This window comes from Condylura cristata, unplaced genomic scaffold (genome assembly GCF_000260355.1).
Source record: "Condylura cristata isolate star-nosed mole 26May11 unplaced genomic scaffold, ConCri1.0 scaffold00023, whole genome shotgun sequence".
NCBI lineage: Eukaryota > Metazoa > Chordata > Mammalia > Eulipotyphla > Talpidae > Condylura > Condylura cristata.
The window spans coordinates 34,348,121-34,371,749 of record NW_004567124.1 but is presented as its reverse complement, the minus strand read 5'-3'; the positions used below and the strand labels follow the sequence as shown (position 1 = coordinate 34,371,749).

Here is a 23,629-nt window from a genome sequence, read left to right as displayed (position 1 = left end):
GTCTCCATCCCCATGGCTACCAATTTGGGTCTAAAATCCCACCTGTTTTACCCACCTTCCCCTTCCTGGCCGCTTCTGCAGTGACGAGTTATCATTTAGTGCTCAGTTACCCGTTTGGCTCATCAATAGCTGCTCGCTGCTCCTAGGAAAAGAACTCAGCTGCTTCTCATGGCCCCAGAGTGCCTTGCAGACACCTGGCTGGGGCCTCTCTTCCTCACTCAGGGCCCTTCCAGAGACGCCCCTCACCAACAGGCCCGGGCCTATCTCACCAGGGGCTTCCATTCACATCACGGCTGCACCGTTATTGATTTCAAATTCCCTACGTGCCTGTGTTTTGTTAGTGTCTACCTTCCCACTGGCCAGAGGAGCCTGCCCAGTGAACCCTGGCACGTAGTAGGTGCTCCTAGGTCCGCTGCATGCATGGACAACGCTCCCTGCTCTGTCCTTCCAGCAGCCTCCTCTCCTGGGGCTCAGACTGGCTCCCCGCGCAGGCACAGGGGAGGATGCACCTGCCTATAAGTAGCCACACACTCACTCTCCCCCAAACAGTAAGTGATACCCAGATGACTCCACGACATGATCGTTTCCCCACGTCTTGCTGCGAGCTGCTTCCCAAGGTAAAAGTTTGCTGTTTTATGGTCCTGAGAAGACATCAGCCGTAATGTGCTAAAATTATAACCTACTCTGGAGTTTAAATACTCCAGAGTCCAGAGAGTCGAGGCTGAGCACTACTCCCAGTTGCCCTGCATGCCCTGCAGTGTGGCTCTGGCTGTCAGGGCGCTGCCTTCTAGGGGCAGGTGCCAGAGTGTGGCCCTGCCTTGGGCAGCCTGGAGGAAGTCATGTGTTGGGGTGCTCTCCAGGCCCTCTCTTGGGGCACTTCCCATTCCCTCACACTCAGTGGGGCGATGTGAGGAGTAGTCCACTCAGTGTGGGCCTTCACACACCCTCAGGACCAGGCAGGTGTGGCTCAGGGTTCTCAGGGCTCTGAGGGGTGCTATGGCAACAGGCCTCTGGCTTAGCCCGAATAGCACTGTCAGAATGACAAATGCAAATGCAAATGGCATGGACTGTCCTGAAAGTAAGTTCCCACCCCTGAGGGGGAGGTTTGAACAGGCCGCCCTTCTCCAGCTTTGTAGGGTTGGATTGGATCTATTAAGAAAGCAGAACTTCGGGGTGAAACAGACCCAAGTTCATCTTATCTCTGCCATCAACAGCCTGGGTCTCCCACAGCAAGTGCTCAGACGTTGCTCCCTCTGACACATGCACAATGGTGTCTGCAGTCAGCAGCCTACTCAACTGTGCCATCCCCTCCGCACCTTCCTCTGATCAACAGAAACATCTCCAGTTGGGCCTTGGCACCCTCAAATGTCCTTTCTACCTGTCCCCAATAGGTGCCACCCTCCTCTCCAGCTACTGGAGGCCCCATGTTGATGCCACCTCCTCTAGGGAGTTTCCTCTGGGTGCTCTGACAGCCACTGGGGTCCACCTTGCTTGCAGGCTGTGCTGCACACCAGTTATGAGAAGCTGGCACACCTGGACAGGTACCCCTAGTGTAGGTCTAGTGTCCTATAGACAGTGTGCATACAAATAACACAGTTATGAGGGGGGTATTATTCTTATTTCTATTTTACAAATGGGAAACTGAGGTTCAGAGAGGCTAAACAACTTACCCAAGGTCACACAGCAATAAATGGCAAAGTTAGATTCGTACCAGGCAGTAGGCCCCAGAGTCCTACCACCACCCCTTGGCCTCTCAGTGCAGGTGAAGTTCCCCACTGTGGGATGTTTCCCAAGACCTGCAGAGGGTCAAGAGTCAAGGGGGTGGGGGATGTTCCATGGCCCTGGGATACATGCTGCAGACACACAGACACACGCCACACCAGCCATAGTGAGCACACGCAGAATCGCACACATGACACATGTAAATGGTCACCACCGCTGGTGCTACTGCCTAAGTCTGGGCTCTCTGCTCCCCGAGTAAAGGATTCTTAGGCACTGCCCATCTCTGCAGTGAAATCTGTCCCAGATGTTAAAATCAAGTCCTGGCCTTCCCATGGGGTAAGATCCCTTTGTATAGGTGATGACCTAAAGACTCAGAGAGGGCTGGATATGGCCCTTAGGTCACACAAGTGACCTAAGTGGGGGCAAAGCTGAGCCAATGCCCCAGGCCTAGAACTCCCAGCGAATGATCTCAATCTCCAGTACCAGACTCTCTTCCATTCCTGCTTGCTTTGAGTAGGCCAGAAATAAACAGAACTGAAGAAAGAAGAGAAATCAAAATGATGCAGAGAGAAGCCCAGGACAAGAGTGGAGAACGGGAAGCAAGAGAAAAGTCTGTGCAGCAGGTGCAAAACACCAGCCCCTCACTAGCCCCTGGCCTGCCAGTCAGCCCTCTGGGCCCAACGCTGCCGCCAGGAGCACAGCCAGGCAGGGGTTAACTCCCTGCCGTGGAGCAGAAAATGAGGTTCCAGTTATTAGTTGATTTATTGCTCTGTCCTCAATCTGCGCTCAGGTCCTGGAAGGAAATGTTCCACTCGAAAGCATTAAGCGTCTTCAAAGAGCAGAGGCATTAAAAATTGAAATCATAAAATAGACACGTAAATACAGTGGAGGTGAGAGGGGGGCAGCCCCTAAGCAGGCTGAGGAGGGGTGGCAGGCCCAGGTCCCAGTGGCCTGTGGGGCCTGCACACACACAGGAGCCAACTGTGTCTACTGAGGCGAGCGGGGTGCTCCTTGGTTGCACCTTGGCTCAGCAACTGAACCCCTCCATTAGCACATCCAGTCTGAGCTTCAGCTTTGTCCTGTCTTTGAAAAGAGGATTCCCTCTGGTTCCCTTTTAGTCAGAGCCAGCCACTGAACCCCTAGTCTGTCAGAAATGGGGAGGGGACAGGGAAGGGGAGCCAGCGTGTTAGCGGGCAGGGAAAGAGGCAGCTGCTTCTGGGGGGTGAGGGGGTTACTCTGCAAGAGAGCGAGCCCAGCAGCCGGCCCTGGGTCCAAGCCCCTCTTCGGTGCTCCTCAGCCCCTGTTATGTCACTGGTCAGGGCTCTGGCATGTAGGGAAGGCCCAAGCCAATGCTCTGGGGCCTCAGAGGGGAGTGGGCAGGGATGGCCGCTGCTCTGTCCTCGGTGTGCCTGGGCAGAAGGGTGCCAGGCAGATTATATGCCCATGCTCTCCCCACATGGGGGAGGCCCCACGAGCGAGGAGTGGGGTTCAAGCCTGTCTAGAAGCCAGCATCCAAGAGGATACTCGCTAGCACCAAGGCCCCTCCAAAGTGGTCCTCCCAGCGCTGGCCAGAGTTCACCTGACATGTCACCACAGGCCTAGAGAGCCGCTTCTTCCAGGGCTCACAGAAACCCTGCCACAGCCCTCAGCTGCATACACAGACCTTCAGGGAAGACACAGGTGTGCACTCGGGGTGGGGCACACCCCCACACACAGTGCCCATAAATGTGCACATGCAAGAGCACGCCACGCATGCACGCACACACAAGTGGAGGCATGTGCCTTGTACGAACATGTGTACAGGCCCGCACACTTACACACATGCATGGGCAACCCCCCCACATGTGTATCCACACAAGCATAGGTTTGCGTGTCCATGTACATACTGCATAGGCAGGTACGCACACATACACACTGGTGAGCACCCACACTCAGGTGCACAGGCAAACCTGGACCCCAATATCAGGCCCCAAAGATGCAGGATAGGTTCTACTCAGCAGGGTCCCCTCAAAAGAGGGCAAGGTCCCTATGCCTCGTTTCTTCTGGTAGCCGGGGGCCGGGACTCCTCAGCCTTAGCCCTTCAGCCTTGACCACCCTCCTAACCCTCTGGGGTCAGAAGCCTGGGCTCTGCGCCTTCCCAGGCCCTGGCTCGAGGCAGTGCAGCTTTTGAGAACTCCTGCCCTCCCTGGTCCACAGGTCTGTGGGTTCCAGAGGCATCCTGGACTGAAACAAGCTCTTCTTCAACCAGGCACATATTCAAGGCGAGTCCCCTCGATTTCCTCCCTCATTTCTGGAAGCAATAAAGGTCATTGGGGTTGGACTGGGTGTGAAGAAGCATGCATGGAGAAGAGATGGCCAAGGTCCCATCCCTTTCTGGGGGGGGGGGGGGTGGCGAGGGGACCTAGTGTGGCATGAGCAGAACAGGAATCAAAGTCCTCAGGAAATGACCAGGAGTGGGGTGCTGGCCACCATCTGGGGAGGGGTGCCCAGCAGATAGTTGGGGCCTCAGGGAGAAGGTTGGGCAGGAGGTCCCCCAGGCCAGGGCCACTGGTGGTGGCAGGTTCCCCAGAACCCCGTCCTCACTGCCTCTTCAACATAGTGAACCTCCAGATGTGTCTGAGGCCCTCAGGGCCATGGTGGGGTCTGAATCGGTGGGGAACCCCAGAGTCACATTCTAGCACCAGGAAACCTCCACTAAGGGCCACTACAACCAAGAGAAGGGGTGGTGTTCACCTGAGAGGACCCTCTCTTCGTGGGTAACTTTCTCTATCTCAGGCCAGACCCTACAGCCCTCAGGAGCCTGGGTAGACCACAGAGTCACCCGGCACCAGGCGGTCTGGTGCCAAGGGCCAGAACGGTACCCCATAGTCCGCAGCGTGAAGAGCAATGCCTCCAAAATGGGGCTGCAAGGGGCCAGGGTGCACCAACCCCCTCTCACCACAGCCCCTCTGAGGACTAGACTCTTCAAGAGACATCAGAAATAATGATTTTGGTGAGAAACCTACAGCCTTTTCCAAGTCGATGGGCTGAGGTCTCTACCACACACCATGGCCGGCACATACACACCCTCTCACACAAACCTGTTAACACTCAAACTCAAACGCATATGCAATCACACATACGCACGAAGGCGCATATAAACACGCTTGCACATGAAAGCATACACTCACAAACGTATATGCTCATGTTCTCACACTAGACACACTAGTACACCCTGGGCTGGCAAACACACACACACACGTATTCTCACATGTAATACATTTAACTCCTAAACACTCAGAATACAAATTCACTCTGACACAAACACAAACACACCAAATACCCACATATAAGCACATAACTACACTCACATAAATGCATACCTACACTCACATTCTCATTCACTTCCACACATTAACACACCCACGTACACACACACTCTCATAGATAAACACACTCACTGTCTCACACATGTGCACACACCGCTCGGGCACATTCTGGCTCTGGGCCGCCCTGTGGTCTCTGGCCCGGGCAGCCATGAAGAGGGGAGGCCAAGGCCCCACGGGAGCACCGGGAGCTGGGCCAGAACTGATGTCAGCCGTCCAGTGCTCAGCGTCCAGTGCTCATTCCCCCTCTGCTCAGGTCCCTGGGAGGGAGAGCCAGGGGCACCCCTCCTGCCCTCCCACCCCACCCCTGCCTTTCCCTCACTCACCTCCATCCCTGCACACTCCCAGCCGCCTCCTCCTCCCCACACTGTCCCTAACTGCACCCCCCAAGGCCAGTGGAGAGTGTTCCCCAGCTCACTCCTCAACTGGAGAACTTCTGCCCAAACACCTCTTTCCTCTTCATGCAATTTTTCTTAATCGGGAGCTCATTAATTATCCCCATGCTTTCCAGAGGAAATAAACAGCAATTAGAGAAATAAGTGGTATTTTTATTCTCCAGCAGACTCAGCAGCGTGGCACCCCATCCCATCTCTGCCCCCGATGGTCAGCCTGGCCGCCCACCAGGTCCTCCTGCCCGCCCTGAGCCACCCGACAGCAGGTCGCCTCTTGGAATCGGCATGAAGAACCATAAATTGCTGAGAAAGGGTCTTCTTCTGCGTGCAACAGAAGGTTAGAGTATGTAAAGAGAGCAGTAGAACTGTTTTTATTAATCAGAACTGCTATAAAGAACGCATTTTAATTAACATAATTATCCCGATTGAGAAAAGCAGTCCTTACCCCATAGATACTTTTCAGACTAAAGATGCAAGCTGTCACCATCAGTCATAATTAAGTAAAGTGAGCCATTCTTCCCTCTGCTCCTCCCCACGCCTGCAAGGACACTCATTCTGTCCTGGGCTAGATCTCAGATGCCACCCCCCGGGGGTCCTGCCCACACACCCCAGCTGCTCCTGAGCCTCATTTCAGACACAGTGGCAGAGACTGCATTCCAGTAGCAGGCAGTGGGCCCCACCCTGCAAGCCCACGGAAGGGCATTTAGGTGCCACCCAGTCCCCTCACCTCTCCGCCTCCCTCCAGAAGATTCGCCCGGAGCTCTGTCCCTCGCAGACACCAGCAGCGACTTCCCTAAGTCTATTCCCGGAGGGAATAATGCAGAAGAGACTGCAGGCCCAATCCTCCAGCCTTCCCAGCTTTATGTTCTATTTACCCTGAACCTCCCCACCTCCTCCCCAGCTGGAAATCTGTTCATACCCAATCTGAGGCTATCCCCCTCCTACTCCCAGGTTCACCCCTCCATGGCCCTTACAGAGATCCAGCCCCAGTCCCTTCCAGGCACTCACCCCCACCTGGCCTCCCCAAACTTACTCCAGACACCCTGGCCTTTCCTCATCCCCTAGAGCTTCTGCCTCAGGGCCTTTGCACGAGCTGTTCCCTCCGCCTGATGCTCTGAGCCTTCCAGACACTGCCTCACCTCCTCTCAGCTCAGTTCATCCTGCAGTGACATCAGCTCCATGTCACCCACTCTGGTCACCCACCTTCTTGATCTCCTGAACCAGGCCAAGACCCTCTTAAGTACTCTCAAGGCACCGTAAGCCCATTCCAGGTGGTGTCTACACAGCAGCCTCATGGTTCTGGGATTCTTTGTTCAGCTTTCGTCTCCACTCCACTTGAAACTCCAAAAGCAGCCAGAGACTTGTTTGTTGGTTGTTTGGTTTGATCATTTTATTTATATGTCTTGCTTGTTGACTACTGTATCCCCAGTGTCTATCACAGTGTTTGGTCTGGATAAGCACTTCAGTATTTGTGGAAGGAGAGAAGAAAGAGAGGGCTGGAGGGAGGGGAAGGGAGCCCCGGCCCAAGGCACCTGCCGGGAGACGGTCACAGCCCCCGTCTAGAGAGGGCCTCACACAGAGGAGGTGCAGGAGCCTCAGAAATCCTCCACTGCCCTGTCCTATCTGGGCCTTGCTGCCAGACACTAAGACCCCAAGAGAGGCGGGGGGGGGGGGGGTCCCAGTGAACCAGCACAGAGTCCAAGCCACACCACGTCCCAGGATATCTGTTTCCAGGTGGAATGAGGAGAGAGCAAAAAGATAGTGGAGAACCTCTGTGGGTACAGTGCCCCCTTCTGTCTGGGGTGCTGAGAGCGGCGATGGGCAGCTCTTAGATGTATGACCTTAGACCTTTCTTTCACCTCACCCTTCCTCGGCTCTTCTTCTATAAGGCAGGCAACGTGAACCAGATAACCCTCCGCCCTCCCCATCCGTGCCTCTACCCCGCCCTCCCCCCAAAGCTTCAGACCCCCCTGGAGCTGGAGATGCTGATAGCACACCTACTTACTCAGTACCTGCCACCCCGAGGGAGGCTGGGTGCTTGCGGCCCCCGTGCCACCACCTGCAAGGTGGCACGCGCGTAGGTGACACCATGGATGTATTTTACCCCAACAAGCTGCAGCTTCCTCCCAGAAAAGGTGCTTATTTTTTAGTACACTTTAAATAGGAATTGCAAAGTGTGTTGTCAGCACGTTTTAAATGGCTTGTTAAGGCCCCTGTAAAGCTCAGTGGGGGCCCAGCAAGCAGCTCGCCCCTGGGCCCAGAGCAGCCTAGACACCCCTGTAGCCTTTGCTCTGACCGCACAGTCACGCTGAGCCCCCAAGTCTGGATTCTGGGCTTCCCAGGAGACGGGGACCTAGAGATTCCAAACAGAAATATTCCCCGAACCCTTCTCAGACCCTTTGTGAACCCCGCCTGGCAGAGCAGCAAAGAGAAATGGACAGGCTCAAATCCCTTCCTGGTCTCTTACTAGCTGTGTGATCCTGGCCAGTCACCAAACCGCTCTGGGCCTCAGGTTTCCTCATCTGTAAAGTGGCAATGCTAACTCCTACTTTAGGACAATTTTGAAAATAATCAGATAATCAGTACCACGTGTCAGGTAGTCCTTAAGGCTTCAAGTGTCCAGGGAGCATTATGTTGCTTAAAGGGCCCTCATCATTTGGAGACACACCCTGAAACACTGACGGACAAAATTACATCACGTTGAAATCCCCAGTGGTGGCAGGGCGTGGGTGGTGTGGAAGAAACTGGTTTGGCCACAGGTTGATGCTCATGGCTGGCAGGGCCCCAGGAGACTGTTCACTTTCTCGCAGGCTGACATTAGCACACCAGCCTTCACATGGCCCCAGGAGCATTCCTTCAACCAGGCAAGGTTCAGAGACATGCAGACAATGCAGTGCACCAAAAAGGGGCGGGGGGGGGCCAGTGCAGAGCTTTCAGATGGGCCCCCAGAGTCTCCCATAGTCCGCAGGAGGAGAGGCAGGCAGGTGAGGGGCACTTATAACCTGGAGACTTGGGCCCCAAGGAGGTGGCCACCTCTGTTTCGGGTCCTAACTGCCATGCTAGCTGTGCCACCCAGGGGCCACAGCTTCCCCTCTCTGAGCCCCGTGTTCCAACATTAAAATGGAAATGGCAGCATCCCCACCCTCACCCTCTTCATGGAAGGGATAAGTGCAGCGCCCGTGAGTCACATGGGGCGGTTGGAAGCAGGTGCTGAATCAACCTCAGACATCCCTCAAGGGCCCCACCTGCATCTCACCTTCAGTCCTCACCACTACCTCCATCTAGCTGGGGAAACTGAGGCTCTGAGGGGAAGGCCACAGCAAGGCTTCCTGAGACTAGGGGCTGAGCTCAAGGCCCCGCAGGGTCCAGTAACCTGCGTCCATGCCTGGGGGTCCCGAGTCGCCCCCGCAGAACAGCCCCTCCCAAGCAAGATCTCTCAGGCTTCAGCTTCTTCATTGGAAAGTGGGGGCAGGAGGCCTCAGCCCCACCCTTTGGGCACCAGGGGAAGGTGGCACAGGTGGGGGAGGCGGCGACATCCTGACGGTTCCAAACGGAGCCGAGGCGGCTGTGAGGTAAGTCGGGGTGCGGGGGCGGAGGCGAGAGAAGGAGACAGATCTTGGGCTCAGGCGCTGTGATATTTTCCCCAGGTTATATTTTTAGCTGGACTACTTTCTCTCCCCTCCCCCTGCCTTAGTAGGAGGAAGAACACAGAAATAGCTGGGTGTGTGGTCTGCGTGGCTATATATAGTGGGCATCCAGGTTTCTCCCCCTGGGGCAGGAGTGGAGAGGGGGTCCCTTCTCGCTCTGTTGCCACAGGATGTGCTCCCTGGGCATCAGTCAGGGCTCCCTTCAAGCACCCCCTCACCCCAGCACGTGTGTGTGCATGCGCACACATGTGCCTGTGGACTGCCAGGTCTCAGGGGGTGCATGAGGGGCCCACGGGCCCTGACAAATCTGACTGGAGAGGCAGGGAGGGGGAAGGGTGGGGCAGAGATGCCTTCTAGAGAAGCAGTATAGTCACTCAGCCTGCAGGTCTGTGTCCTGAAATCAAGGCCTTTTCTTGGATTTGGGGCCTTGTCAGATCCTCAACTCTGTGGACACGCTGACATTTCGGCATCTTTGGCAGAAGACCTAACTACCATCTAGTCAGTGACTATGTCTGAGTCCCCATGGTTAGGGACTCGGGGCCAGGGCTAGCTGAGGGGCAAAGCCAGGCAAGAACAGGCCCTCTAGCTTTCTCTCTGAGCTCAGGTTCCTCCTCTGTAAAGTGAGGATAAGGTCAGAACATGTCCTGGGCAATTGTGAGGACACCAGGGCCCACCTTCTATCAGGAGGCAGAGTCCAGGAACTCCCAAGGTCAGAAAGCGTCCAGGAGCCCCACTGGGCCGGGCTCTAGCCACTGACCAGGCGCTGGCCCATGTCCCCTCATCCCCTCGAGCAGGTCTCCATAAAGTCACACCCATCCCACAGCAGTGACCGCACCCTATCACAACCACCCCAGGAAGCCTAGGATGAAGGTCCAGCCTTCTCCCTGCAATGGAGGATTTAGTTGCAGAGGCTCAGGGCTTTCCCTGAGTTCACCTCCAATCCTTACCCGAACCCCACCTACTGGTAGGTAGGCAGCGTCCTCATCGCCCTCCCATGCAGCTGAAGAGACCAAGGCTCATCCCCAGGGAGCTGCACTGGGGCTCCCTCCAGGGTGTAGAAGTCATCCTGAGTATGCCAGTCTTTCCTACCCAGGACCCAAGGAGGACAAAAGCCACAGGCAGGGAACCAAAGACTAGAACCTGAGGCCAGAACAATCTGGTGATCTAAGGAGCACCTTCATTCTCCCATCCACACAGCATAGGGAGTGGACCCAAGGGTGTCTGGGGCCCTTCAGGCTCACAGTCCAGGGCTCTGGGTATGACAGGGTTCCCACAGAGGGACTTAAACCATCATCTTGTTCACCCTCATAACTCCCCCTCTGAGAAGGAAATAATGGCCATTTTACAAAAGGAGAAACCAAGGCCTGGGGAGAGAAGTCTGCCCACGCACGCAGAGGGCCAGTGGCAAACTGTTCACACTGGCTCCTCCAGTGGCCAGCAGAGATGGAGCCCGTGTCCGCCAGGCCTGGAAAAGCAGGACATCTGCGATACCTGTGTTCAACAAGTGGCTCGAAAAACTCCCGGACATGTGTCAATGGGCTGGACAGAGGTGTGTGGCCAGCCCAGTGTGGCACTGCCACGCCCTGCTCCTCCACCCACCCCCACCACTGGCTTCTGGAGCCCAAGTGCAGAACTTATTCCCCCAGCTCTTAAATTCCCTTTTATTTTTCCTTTTGGCGAGTCTTAGCCCAGGTCTGCTGACAAATGCGGGGCTCCATCTTCATCCCAGCCACCAGGGGACTGGGGCAGGTTGAGGTGAGGGCTCTAGGGTGCCCTGTGGTGACCTCCTTCCACAAACCAAGGTCCAGCGTGGACCCGTTGGGCCACTGGTCCTGCCTAGGCCCTCCTGGGTGTACTCACACCGGACACCGTGTAAGCCCCATCCCAGGGGCACAACAGCTGTGTCCCTGCCTGGCCGCACCATCCCACTGGAAGCTAGCCCTGCACTAGGGGCAGTCCAGCTCCACCTGACCCGCCGACCCCCAAAACAGGGGCTGGGGGTGGCAGGGCAGAAGGGACATTCGGGGCCAAAGCAACCAGCCTTCCCCAGGAGGAAAGGACGCAGGCCCTGCCCTCAGCAGCCTGGCCCACAGCGCTGCACAAGAGTGAACTTGGCAGTTTCTGCAGCCGATGTTGAGTTTCTAAATATCCACACACAGGAATAAAGTTGGAGCCTTATCTTATACCAAAATTGACTCAAAATGGATTAAAGATCTAAACGTACGACCCAAACTAAAAAACTCCTAGAAGAAGATATGGGCAAAAGCTTTAAGACATTGGATTTGGCAAAGATTTCTTGGCTAGGATACCATAAGCACAGGCAACAAAATTAAAAATAGATGAATGGAACTACATCAAACTTAAAAATGTCTGTGCACCAAAGCAAACAATCAGCAGAGTGAAAAGGCCATCTATGGACTGGTAGAAAATACTGGCAAACTGGGTATCTGGTAAGGTTAATATCAGAATAAGTAAAGAATGCCTCTCACCCAACACCAAAAACACAAATAAGCCAACCAAAAACTGAGCAAAGGACTTGAACAGACATTTCTCCAAAGATCTACAAGTGGAAAGAAATGGAGGAGGCCTCTCAAACCGAGCCTCTTAAAAATGAGGTTCCCCAAGTCAGGGATACGTCTCCTCCCTTGCCGTCCCCTCCCCCACTTGGCCCAGCTCCAGCCAGGCCTGGCAGTGGCAGGTTCTGCCCCAGGGCAGACACTTCCGGCAGCTGCCACTCTGGCCACCTGGCGATGCAATCAATACCTTGCAAAGAGCCACCCAGGCCTGGCTGCTCTGGGCCAGGTCAGAAAACACAGCCTCGGCAAGAGTGGCCCTGAGCGCAGGCCACACCTGGAAGAAGACTCTACAGCCCTCACCCCAGCCTTGCGGGGAGGGGCCTCGAGGGCAGCTCTAGCCTGCTTTGGGGATCAGACAGTGCTAGTGGGAACCCCACCTGTCCGCTCCCACAGGACGACCTTGGGCAGGCCTTGTCCTCTCTGAGTCTCTTTTCTTTTTCTGGAACCGTGGTGTCATGACCCTCCCTCACCAGCCTTCAGGAGGAGAAGGTACATGCAAAGGCCTGGAAGGTGTGAGACACCACAATGGGCCCTTCCCTGAATCGAGGAAGCCTGGATCCAGACCTCCGCTTGGCCATGTGTGAGCCTGTTACTCTGAGCCAGTCACTTAACCTTTCCTTTTCTGTAGAAACAGCCTCAGGGGGTATGTGAAGATTAAACAAATGAAAATTTGTAAAATGCCTGGAACAGTGCCTGGCCTGCAGCAGGCATGGTGGAGCATCAGCTGGGCTTGCTGGTGCTGAGCTGCTGCTGGCCTACTTCACAGGACTGTTCTGGAGTCTGGACTGGGCCGAGTATATGCAGGATTCTGCACACTGGAGAAGCCACCTCCTGTAATTGATGAAATGTCCATCCTCTTTAACCTTCTTCCCGCAGAGGCCAAGGAAGAAATCCACACAGGAATCCAGGTGCACTGGAAGGCAGTGAGGGGTGAGGTTGGCATGCTGGGACCAGGGAACCCCTGCAGAGCTGAGCTATGGGAGTGGACCCCAAGGGTTGGGTTAGGCTCAGGGAGCTGTAGTCAATGCCCAGGCCCAGGGAGATACAGAATTCTTTTTTTTTTTTTAAAGAGTTATTTATTTGTGCACAAAACTGGGGTGCAGGCCAGAGGCTCAGGGGCGGTGAGAGGCTCCACCAGAGACAGAGTGGGGAACAGAATAGGCAGATGTACGAAGTACACTGCTGAGGGGAGCAGCGGGTGGGCCAGGAGAGGTCTGCCGCGCCATGTGGTCACCTCCGGGCAGGCGGGAATCGAACTCATGCGTAAGTGGCTTTAGATTCTCAGTGCTGCGCCACCAGGGAGGGTCGAGATACAGAATTCTTAAGGGGAAGAGCAGAGCAGGCAGAGCCAGGAGAACCCAGAGCTGGGAAATTGGGGTGCTGTGGCCCAGTGCCCACCTTCCTGCCCCAGCCACACAGACCCTGTCCTGTCCCTCAGTATCATCTTTGTGCAGGGTGGGGCCTTCCTGCCTGGGGCTGGCCAGACCAGGCACCTGAACACTGTTCTCCAAATCTTCTGCTTCTATGAGGTGCAGGGGTGGCTGGACAGATGCAACCCCCACCTAAGCTGGCCCAACTCGTGAGAGTGACATGGTACCTGTCCTCCTAGTTCCTGAGGCCAGACAAGCCTGGGTCCTCAGCTGTGGCTCAGGGCAAGTCTCTCAGCTTTGCTGAGCCCCGGCTCCCTGATAACACACTAACAGTGACAGCAAGGAGGAAATGGACAACTTTAAAACACCTAGCACACGGTAGGTGCTGTCTCCTCTGGTCCTCAGCTTCTCCATCTATAAAGTGCAAGAGTTGAAAGAAATTACCTACAGCACCCTTGCCTATCAGACTATACCTCTGGACAAGCCCAGGAGTCAGACCCTGACGGAGAGGCCCGCTCCGCCACTGCTCTCCAAATTCTGCCTCCCTGGGCCCAAGTCCCAAGTGTTGACGACACTGTGCCCAGCTGCAGGCCCCTGCTCAGCAGAAAGCACAAGCTCCAGTCTGACCACCCACAGGCTGTGATGCTGGGCTCTGGGTTCAGGGCTCAGGGCTCAGGGCTCAGGGCTCAGGGCTCAGGGCTCAGGGTTCAGGGCTCAGGGCTCAGGACAGCGGTGGGCCTTGACCCAACCTGACCTGCGTGAGGAAGCCCACTGTGCCCGGTCCCCCAAGCCCTCCTGCTGGGAACCCCACTCTGCCCCCAGGAGCCCTAACACTGCCTTACTTCTGTGGGCAGGATGAAGCTCACAACAGATGTTTCCCTTTCACTCTGACCACCAGAAAGCACAGGGCCAAATAATCAGTCCAACATCAGATCTGGGTTTCTATGTTCTAATGTTCCCTAAGCCTTTTCTTCCTACATCCAACTTTCCCTGTCCTGGATTATGTCTATCTTAGCATCACATGTTTGCTTGGAAGTACCCACAAATAGTGGATGGAAGAGAATATACTAAAATATATAGAGTTAACATGGAATATGGCACCCTACACCACCCCCCAAAGCCCTATACATACACACACAGCAACTGCTCCAGGAAGCCCAGGGCCTTAGGTCTGGAAAAAGGAGTGGAGACGGGGGAAGGTCGAAGCCAGTTCCAGTCCTCATCCCCCTGGACTCTACAGAGCCTCTGGTGTCACGCAGGGGCTAGGAGGGCCTGCTCTCGTCCAAGAACATTCCATAGCCCTGCTAACACTGACAGCTAGACAGCTAGGCTGAAGTTTATTGCGTGCCCACTGCTTGCCAGCCAGCAGTCCTGGGCAGCACGTGAGTGCTCCATCCACTCTAACAGCCTGGATGTGAGTTCTGTGGTCATTCTCCCTTTCCACCGGAGAAAACTGAGCCACAGAGACCTTAAGTAATATGCCAAAGGTCACACAGCTGGTAAGTACTGGAGGGGAACCATCCTAGGGAGTTTCTTAATAACTACTCACTGGGCCTCACGCAGGGGCAAGTACACCTGCTGGGGAAGGGTGCCCAACCTGGATCAGAGGCCCAGGCCCTGCCCCCACCACCCACTACTCAGTCCCTGTCCTAGGTCTAGACAGGCCAGGCTCCCCTCCCCCTGCTGCATAAAGAGACATCACCTGGGAGGCAAGACGCACACTGACTCCTCTGGCAGCATCGGGGCCTCTCCCAGCCCACAGCTGCCTAGTCATGTGGCCCTGGGCAGGCCACTACCCGCTGCCTCAATGTCCTCAGCAGAATCGCAGCACTGGGGATACCAGAAGGTATTTATCCACGTATGGCCTACAATGTCTTAGTCATAAATTATTTTTACAATGCGGAGGCATCTTCCAGCCCACCCTGGGCAAGGCTGGGTGGGGGGCCAGGAACGTGGAAGCCGCCCCCAGGTGCCAACACTGTAGGAGGTGGTAGAGAACCACCCCACTGCCCTACTTTCCAGAGGGCTTTCTGCAGGAGCGAGGAGGGGGCCTGCACACAGCCCCACACAGCCCCGCACGCCTGAGGCCCCACACAGCCCCTGCCCTGCACAGCCAGAGCCCTTCTGGGCCTAGCGGGTACAACCCCCAGGGAATGGGCACAGGGCAATTCAAACCAGCTCTGCCTCTTCTGTGCTGGCATCCCAAATTCAGCTTCACTATGTAGGGCTGTTTTTCATATGTGACAGGACTAAAATCACCCCTCTCCTGCTTGAGGAGCTAATGGTGTCACGTGTGTGAAGAGCCTGTGCCCAGTGTGTGAACTGGTATGTGCCAGTTCCCTACCCCCTCTCCCCCCACAGCCTGGGCGCAGTTCAGGAAGCCAGCAGCCCTGGTGTCCCCTGACCCCCAGCGCCACCAACACCCACCCACCCAGACCACCCGCCACCAACCCTGGCCAGAAGAGCAGCTGTCTTCACGCCTCCCATGTGCCAGGCGTGAAGAAATGGCTGCTGAGCCCACTTTACAGACATGAAGCTGAGATACAGAGATGCCAGGGAACTGGTTCTAAGCCACATGGCTCACAAGCGGTGATGACGAAATGAACCCATGTGGTCTGGCTCAGAATTCGAACTCTATCCTTTTCTGTTAACATCCACTCCCTCTCACACTCTGGCACCTCGAAACCGCCCAGGGTAGAAAGTCGGGTGGGGTCTCCCTTCTATGTTGGGCTAATGGAGGTGAAATACAAAGAAACAGCAAGGACATGCTGAAAATGAAGTCCCTGAGTAGAGGCACTATTTAGGGCCAGGTCTGACCTGGCCCCCCGCTTCCCTGTTTTAGAAACAAGGGCAGTTCCAGCTTCGGTCAGTGTCTCAGGTCACATGGAAAGGCAGGCAGGTGGACACCAGCCTGATGTTGGGGCGAGGGCGGCGTCCAGGCAACACACCAGCCCAGGCCTCCCCCACGCCTCTCGGGCAGCGCTGGCAGATACCCCTCAGACAGTTGCCCCTGCCCCCCGTCCACGGTGCCACATGTGGCTTGCCCCGAGGCAGGTCAGGGTCCAAGGCTGGCCTCAACTCATTGCCCGCCCCCACTAAGGCCTGAGCTTGCTCCAGTGTGACTGAGGCTCCACTGACCTCTGACAGCTGCCGCTAATGTAACTGTGTGCCCAGATTACACTCTGCCGTCCCCAGGTCTCCAGGCACCCAGTGCACACAGGCCCTGATCCGACACAGGTTCCTTGCTTGGCAAAGCTTCCGTGGGGCCGCCACGAAACATAGCTAAATCTACCACATGGGATCTGGCATCCAGGTGTGCTGGACAACACCCCCTCAGCCCTCTATAATCAGTGTTGGGGAGCAGTATGTATCCCACCTAGCTCTACCCTGGGACATGCTTAATGCTGCATGTGTGGATGTCCCAGGAAACTGCCCACCCTCCTGCCAGTTTCTAGGCCCTCTTCCCAGAGTACAGTGGTCTCTCACACTGCTCAGTCCTTCAGGGGCGGACACAGGCCCTGAGCCACAGAAGCTGGGGCCCACTCAGCTCCCCAAGGATAGAGGGCTCGGGAGAACAGCTGAGTACAGGTACTGTGTGCTAGCCTGTGGCTTCTGGGAGGGCTCAACTCCGACAGGGACACTGTCATGTGTGTGCACAGAGGAGCAGGAACTGGGCCATGTCCAACAAGGATGGCTGTGCCCCAGAGCCACCAGGAGGGACTGGCAAGTGGCTCCCTCTGGCAGCCCAGACAAGCACCTCTCCTGGCCCAGACAGGCATCCACACTGACCACGCAGCTCCCACCTGCATCCCCGCTCTGACTTCAGGGGGCAGACCCCAGCTCCAGGAGGACAGAGTGCAGGACGTGCTGGCCAAGCACGTGACCTCTAATCATGCTCCTCCCTCTGCGAGGCCCCAAACTCGGGGGTCAAGAGCCAGGGTAGCAGGGAATGATAGGTAGACTGTGGGACCTGAGGAGGAGACCGGAGCCAAGCACTCCCTTGGCTACCAGAGTCCACCCCATCTCTCAGCCTCCAACTGCTCCCATGGGTGGTGGTTGTTGTTAAGATTAACAAGCTGATTAAAATCTGAAAGTTTACTTAAGGCATCAACCATGGCAAATTAATAACAGTGAATACCCCTCCTCCAGGCGGTCTGCCTTGTTTGCGCCCACTGGGCTCAGTTTTTTTCTCCTCACTAGGATGACAGGAGGACTGAGCTGGCCTTGGCAGGGACTCCAAGTTGCATGGCTGCTTTCCCCAATGTCCTGTAGACTCTTCCCAATGTGCAGTCCTGGTTCAAGGTCTGCTCATAAAGAAGCAAAATAACTGATGCAAGTTTTATCATTAATTGGGCACCATCGGCATGCAGGCCCTGTGCTTGGCCTTCTCCATACAACACAATGCCCATAGGATGTGTGAAGGCCCCTTTTATAGATGAGGAAATGTGGAGATGGGCAAGATAGGGGTGAGGCAGAATGACTAAGTGCAAGCCTCAGTCACCTCCTGCTCCATGCTGTGCAGGGGCCAGACAAGGGCAGAAGACCAGGAGAGGCCCCCTCAAGCCCCCCGGGCTTCCACCAGCTGCTGCTACAGAAGGCGGGTGGCATGGTGCCCCTCCTCGTACACCCTCTGCTCCCTCCCGTGCAAGGGACTTGAGGCTGACTCAGCCAACACTCTCAGGCCCCTGATGCCAAATTAAAGCTAGAAGCTCTCCCAGAAATCACCCACTCAGCAAAGCCTCCTCAGATCTGAGTTCTAACGAGACATAGGAAGCTGGGGGAAGGGAAAGTGGACAGTGTCTTGCTTTGCCCTGCCCTCTTGTGGCCCCTCATCAAACTGTGGTCCCCAGTGCTGGGGGGGCAGGAGAGGAGGCAAATACTTGTGACGGAAGATAACCAGGCCCCCAAGGCATGATCCTGATCACCCACAGTCCCAACTGATGCCTCGCAGGCCCCCAAAAGCGAGTCCCCTCATCCCCAGTGATGTACAAATGCCTCCTTAATGAGGGGTTTCCATGATTCCTGAGCCTTACTCCTGGCCAGTAGCCAGGGAAGGTACACCCAGAACTCGAAAAGTCTCCCCAGCATCATGACCAAAGAACCACCCTCCTCCCTTCCTCCCAAAAGCTGATCCCCAAGCCTGTCACCCCAATTTTCACCCTGTGACTCAGCAGCACCCTCTAGGGGCATGGCTGGAGGTGGGCAAAGGTGGGCTCCAGAAGACTAAAGATAATAAGGAGGTGGCAGAGAAGAGCGAAGCAAACTAAGAATCCCCTGGAACATGATGTCCACACACACACTAGCACCTTCTCCCCAGTCACCAACCTAGATGGTAGCAGCTTATCTCCTGGAGTGCAAGTGGTCTCAGGGGTTCTTCCGTGGGATACCTGCAGAGAGACAGGTGGAAGGGTTGAGAGACAGACGCCGGCTGCAGAGTCCTTGTCACAAAGCCAGCCCCACAATCAAAGCTGCCCAAGGCCTGCCTACCACTGGGCAGATGGAGCCCGAGGAGACCCTGCCCTCAGGAGCCGGGACAGCCCCAAGGGCCAGGCACACTCACAAACCCAGAATGCACTTGCAAAGCAGGTGTCAGGGCTGTGGGAGAGGGGTGCAAGGGGGAAAATTCTGCGGGAGGCTCCCAGAGGCCAGCCCCTAGCTCCATGTGGTCCCCAAGAGACACCAGAGAGGGACAGCAGCTCACCCCATCTACCTGCACTGCCCACAGCTGGCAGGAGGAGGCGGCCTGCATCTATGCACACGTGTAAGTATCTCTAAAGGGTGAGTGAGCGGACACATTCACTTTACATTCATGCCACACTGTTCTCTAAAATCTCTGTACCCATGCCCAGCAGTCATTTCCCCAAGGGAATGCTTAATTTTTTTTTAAAAAAATCCCACTTTATAGATGACTGGATTCAAAAGATGTGGTACACATACACAATGGAATATTACTCAGCAACCAAAAAAAAGAAACACATGCCTTTTGCAGCACCATGGATCGAGCTGGAGAAGTTCATGCTTAGTGAAATAAGCCAGAAAGAAAAGGAAAAATACCGGATGGTTTCTCTCATACAGGAGTACAAAGGACCAGGCAAGAAAATAATAATAATGAACAACTATATACCAGAGATATTTTATGGGGGTGGAATGGGGAATGGGACCAAAAACTGGGGGGTTGGGGGGTGTGCACTGGACTATAGTGAAGGCACATGAGTGATTGGAAGCCCACGGGGATTACAACTGAGGTGGGAAAAGATACAAAATGATGTAAAAATAAACTATAATTTTTAAAAATCCCACTTTAGGACCTCCTTGGTGGCTCAGAAGTTAAAAACATAGTGCTATCAAGTTATTTCTAGCCACTGCAACATGAGTTCAATCCCCAGTCCGGGAGCTGACCCACATGGCATGGCAGACCTCTCCTGTCTCATCCACTGCTCCCCTCAGCAGTGTATTTCAGTAGATCCGCCTGTTCTGCTCCCCGCTCTGTCTCTGGTGAATCCTCTCACCCCCCACACCTTTGGCCTGCACCCCATAAATAAATAAATATTTTAAATAAATAAATAAAACAATCCCATTTACTGAGCACCTACTATGTACCCGACCCAGTAGCAGCTCCATTTTGCAGATGTGGAATTGAGGTTCAGAGAGGTTAGGCTACTTACCCAAGGTCACAGAGCTAAATAACGAATATATCAGTAAGTCTCAATGTTGTGAAGGGAAGGAGAGGGTGGGGAAGAGGTGAGAGGGAGGAAGAGAGTGAGGGAGACTCCTTGCTCCCACATACCCTATTATAACAAAGCAAAAGCTGTCTCACCTCTATCCCGTCACTCCTCACAACCAGTCAGGCTTCCATACCCGCCCCCTCCACAAAACTGCTCTTACCTGGGTTCCCAGATACCTCAGTTTTGCCAAACCCAGTGGTCATTCTCTGGCCAGACTGACCACTGCTTTTGCTGGGAACACTGCTCCCAGCTGTACTGCCATGCCTTCCTCTCTGGCCCATCTCCCTCCAAACACCCCAGCCCTAGCTCACCCAGGCTCCTGCCCCCTCCCACGCCCCCAGTTCTGGCTAGTCTTGCAGGGTGGTGTGGCTTTAAATGCCAGCTGCCCCCACAGCTCTGTCCAGCCCAGGCTCTCCTAGGCGCCAGCTGCCGCGTCCACAGGCCTATTTGTCATCTCCACTCGCTCATCTAACAGACCTGTCCAAAACAGAAATCTTCATTTTTATCCCCCAAATTACATCTTCCTCAGCCTTGACTCCTTGCTCTCACTCTACAGCAAACCTGTCAGTTCAGCCCTGAAACACGTCCAGGAGTGACCGCAGACCCCAGCTGTTCTGCCCCCACCCTGCAGCTGCAGCCTCACTGGGCCCGTGCTCCCTCCCTGGCCCTGAACCACCATAGCACCCAGATAAAGTCACAGATCAGGTCCTGTCCCATTGGGCCATGGCCACAAGCAAGGGGTCTGCTTCTGGCCAGCCGAGACAGGGTCAAGTCCAGACTCTTCTGAGACTATGCTAAGAGCTCGCTTCCTACCACCCCCAACCCCGACTGTGGCCAGTCTTACTTCCCTGCCCTGGCTGCTCCTCTGCCAATGAACTCGTTTTTGTTTTTGTTTTTTAAAAGATTTATTTTTATTTATGTATACAGAACTGGGGTACAGGCCAGAGGGTGCAGGGGCAGTGAGAAGACTCACCAAAGTGGGGAGCATAGGCCAACTAATGAAGTCCACAGCTGAGTGGAGCAGCGGGTGGGTCAGGAGAGGTCTGCACAGCCATGTGGGTCACCTCCCAGGGCAGGGATCGAACTCATACTGAAGTGGCTCTAGCTTCTTAGTGCTGTGCTTTAACCCGCTGCGCCACCAGGGAGGGCCCTGCCAGTGAACTCTTACCTCAGACTTTTCCATCACCCTGTTCTTCTGGAGTGAGAGTTCTGTCTTCCCTGGTCATCCCGGGTCATAACCCCCCACATGTGGTCAACTCTCCCGTTTGTCATAGTCTTTATCCCCACCTGACATCATCCTTGTTTGCTCGTGTCTTTCTTTCCTCTCTGTCTCCTCATCATAACATGACCTCCAAAAGGCAGGGGAGGGCCTGTGTCCATCTCGTTCAGCCACCCCAGCAGGAAGCAGATACTCAGTGAGTATTTGTGGAAGGGAGGAAGAAGAGGGAGAGAAGGGAAGGAGGAAAGGAGGGAGGGAAGGGCGGAAGGAAGGCGGGGAGGAGGGAAGGGTGGAACCAGCTCTATCAGGCCCCAAAGCTTCTCCCTCTATTCCCCATGCAAATTGCTCCCCATTGGAGAAAGGGGAGAGGCCTGAGGGCATACGTGGCAAGCAGAGCAAATGCAGGGAGGTGGCACAGCGAGCCCAGCTAGAGCAGCCCACGCACACTGGGAGCTGCAAGGCTGAGGCCTCCAGGAGAGGCCAGGTCCAGCAGCAGCTCCCCGGGGAGGATCTGGGTTCGCACACCTGCCAACCTGTCCCATTCAGGAGGGAGCCTTGGGGGGCAGTCGGCAACTGAGCATGACTGGCAGGGGGCCAGGATGCCTGCCAACAGCTGGTGCTGCTGCCAGGCAGCCAAGTAATCGTGTTAGCCAGAGGAAATTGGTCCAGGGAGTTTTTTTCCTTAGCTCCCGTTTTCTTTCTCTTCCCTTCCCCCCTCGGAGCTGCAAGACTCTCAGAAGATTGATCTTTGCCTGAAACGGAGGAGATAACTCGATATAATGAACTCCACTGTCCCTCTTGCTGTTTGGAGCTTTTAAAATTTTAAAAGGGCTGGGGACAAAAAGAAGCTGGCCTTTGGGCTCTCTGAGGCAGCTCTGGTCCTAGAAGCCCCTGCCCCTGCCCCTGCCCCAACTCACCATCTTCCTCCTCTCCCCCCTCTTTTTCCCTGGGGATGCCTTATGGAACAAAGGTTAAAAATATCCCCTTTCTCTTGCAGCTTTTAAAAATAACTTCGTTGAGGTCAGGGCTGAACCCACCAATCACCCTGCCTCCCAAAGCCGCCACCCCAGTGGCCACCCAACTCCCCAGAGTCACCAGCCAGCCAGGGGTGACAAGTTGGCTCAGTCTACCTATTCTCAAAACATTTCCAAAGGGAGCTAGCTAGGCCAGCCCTCCCACTGAGGCACTGCCAGGGAGGGCTTTTGTTCAGCAAACAGCTCTTTAGCAGGGCCTAAAGACACACAAAGAGCTCAGCGACTGGACTGGGACCTGGCAGACCTGGCGTGGCCCCCACCTGACTGGAGGCTGTGCCTTCCCCGTCAGCCCCACCTCCCAGTCTGCCGCTCTGGGGTTCTAGGCCCCTCCAGCCTGTTCACATATGCAGTCAACATTTATTGAACTCCTACCCCGAGCCAGGCACTGGGTTGGGAGCAGCAGCCCAGGGGACAACCAAGTCCTTCTGACACCTGCTTTCAGCAGCCCAAAACCCTGGTGAGTAATCACTGGTGTTGGGGGGAACCCTGGGGAGTGTCCCTAGGGCAGAGAGGTGCAGGACAAATAGGGGGCCACTGGGCAAAGAGCTTGGGTGGAGGACTCAGCGTTATAGGGAGGGTTTGCTCTCAGGATCACACCACCCCATCTCCCCAACACCCGGGCCTGCAGAGGGAGGCTGATGATGATGACCTGGCATTCAAGGCCATGCCTAGCCTGACCTCTGTCCCAACACCCCCTGGAAGGCACAGAAAAGCTTCATCAGCCTGGGCGCCCATAACACTGTGGCCTTCCCATCCCAGAGCAGGCCACACTGGGAGCTGCTGGATACTCCAGGCCCTCGCCCATATGGGCCATGATGAGCAGTCTCTGCCCAGCCAGAGCCTGCACAGAGCCAGGACGATGTATCAGGGGAAGGAGGAACTGGAGACACCAGAAAGTTTTGACTCCCACCAGTGAGTGCTATAGACATCAGGGAGTTGATGGCCTTCCTGGGGGGGGACAGGCTGACTACTGAACAAGTAGGGACTCAGACAATGGAGGGGGGCTTCAGAGCAGTAGAACAGGCTCAGAAAGGGCCCACCCAAAGACAGAGGCCTGACTAGGCGGCTCTCTAACTGCAGCCCCCAAGAAGCCAGGTTGAAGAGGGGAAACTGAGGCTTAGAGAGCAGCTGCTTCTGCTGGACGCTGCAGCCAGGCAAGAGACAGCAAGGATGTGCCCACAGGTGCCAGCAGCCTCACTCGTGCCTTCAGCAGTCCTGGTCCCGGTCGGGCACACTGATGTCTAGCACCGCCCTCCTCCCAGAGGAGCTCATAGGCCAGAAGCAGCTACTTCACCATGAGGGCAATGGGAGAACAGAAGAGGGAAGCAAGACACGCGTGGAGCGATCTCCAAGACACATGTGCGGGAAAGGCGCTCCAGGCTGGGCAGCCCTGCGCAAAGCCCAGAAGTGCCTCTCCTAGATTTGCCTCTTGCTCTGCTTCTCCCCAGTCTGGCCTGGCTGAGTTCCGGGGAATATGGGTCCATATACCCAAGTCTGAGCTTTTAACGAACAACTTCCTCCCCACCTGCTTTGAGAACCCCCTGGGCCCTGGCCTGGTCAGTCCTGGGCTTTCTGTCCT

The 23,629-nt window shown here is 55.5% G+C and overlaps 1 protein-coding gene across 6 annotated transcripts in view; it reads right to left on the bottom strand.

Moving 5' to 3' along the window:
* LINGO1 (leucine rich repeat and Ig domain containing 1) overlaps positions 1 to 23,629 on the bottom strand; it is a 155,526-nt gene that overhangs the window by 88,507 nt on the left and 43,390 nt on the right. For 5 of the 6 annotated variants that reach the window (XR_001145732.1, XM_012728721.1, XM_012728723.1 and 2 more), the window contains exon 2: positions 18,398 to 18,459. The exons of the other annotated variant lie outside the window; for it this stretch is intronic. The gene's annotated coding sequence lies outside the window, so the exon portion shown is untranslated. The remainder of the gene's footprint in view (positions 1 to 18,397; positions 18,460 to 23,629) is intronic. 6 annotated transcript variants of the gene reach the window in all.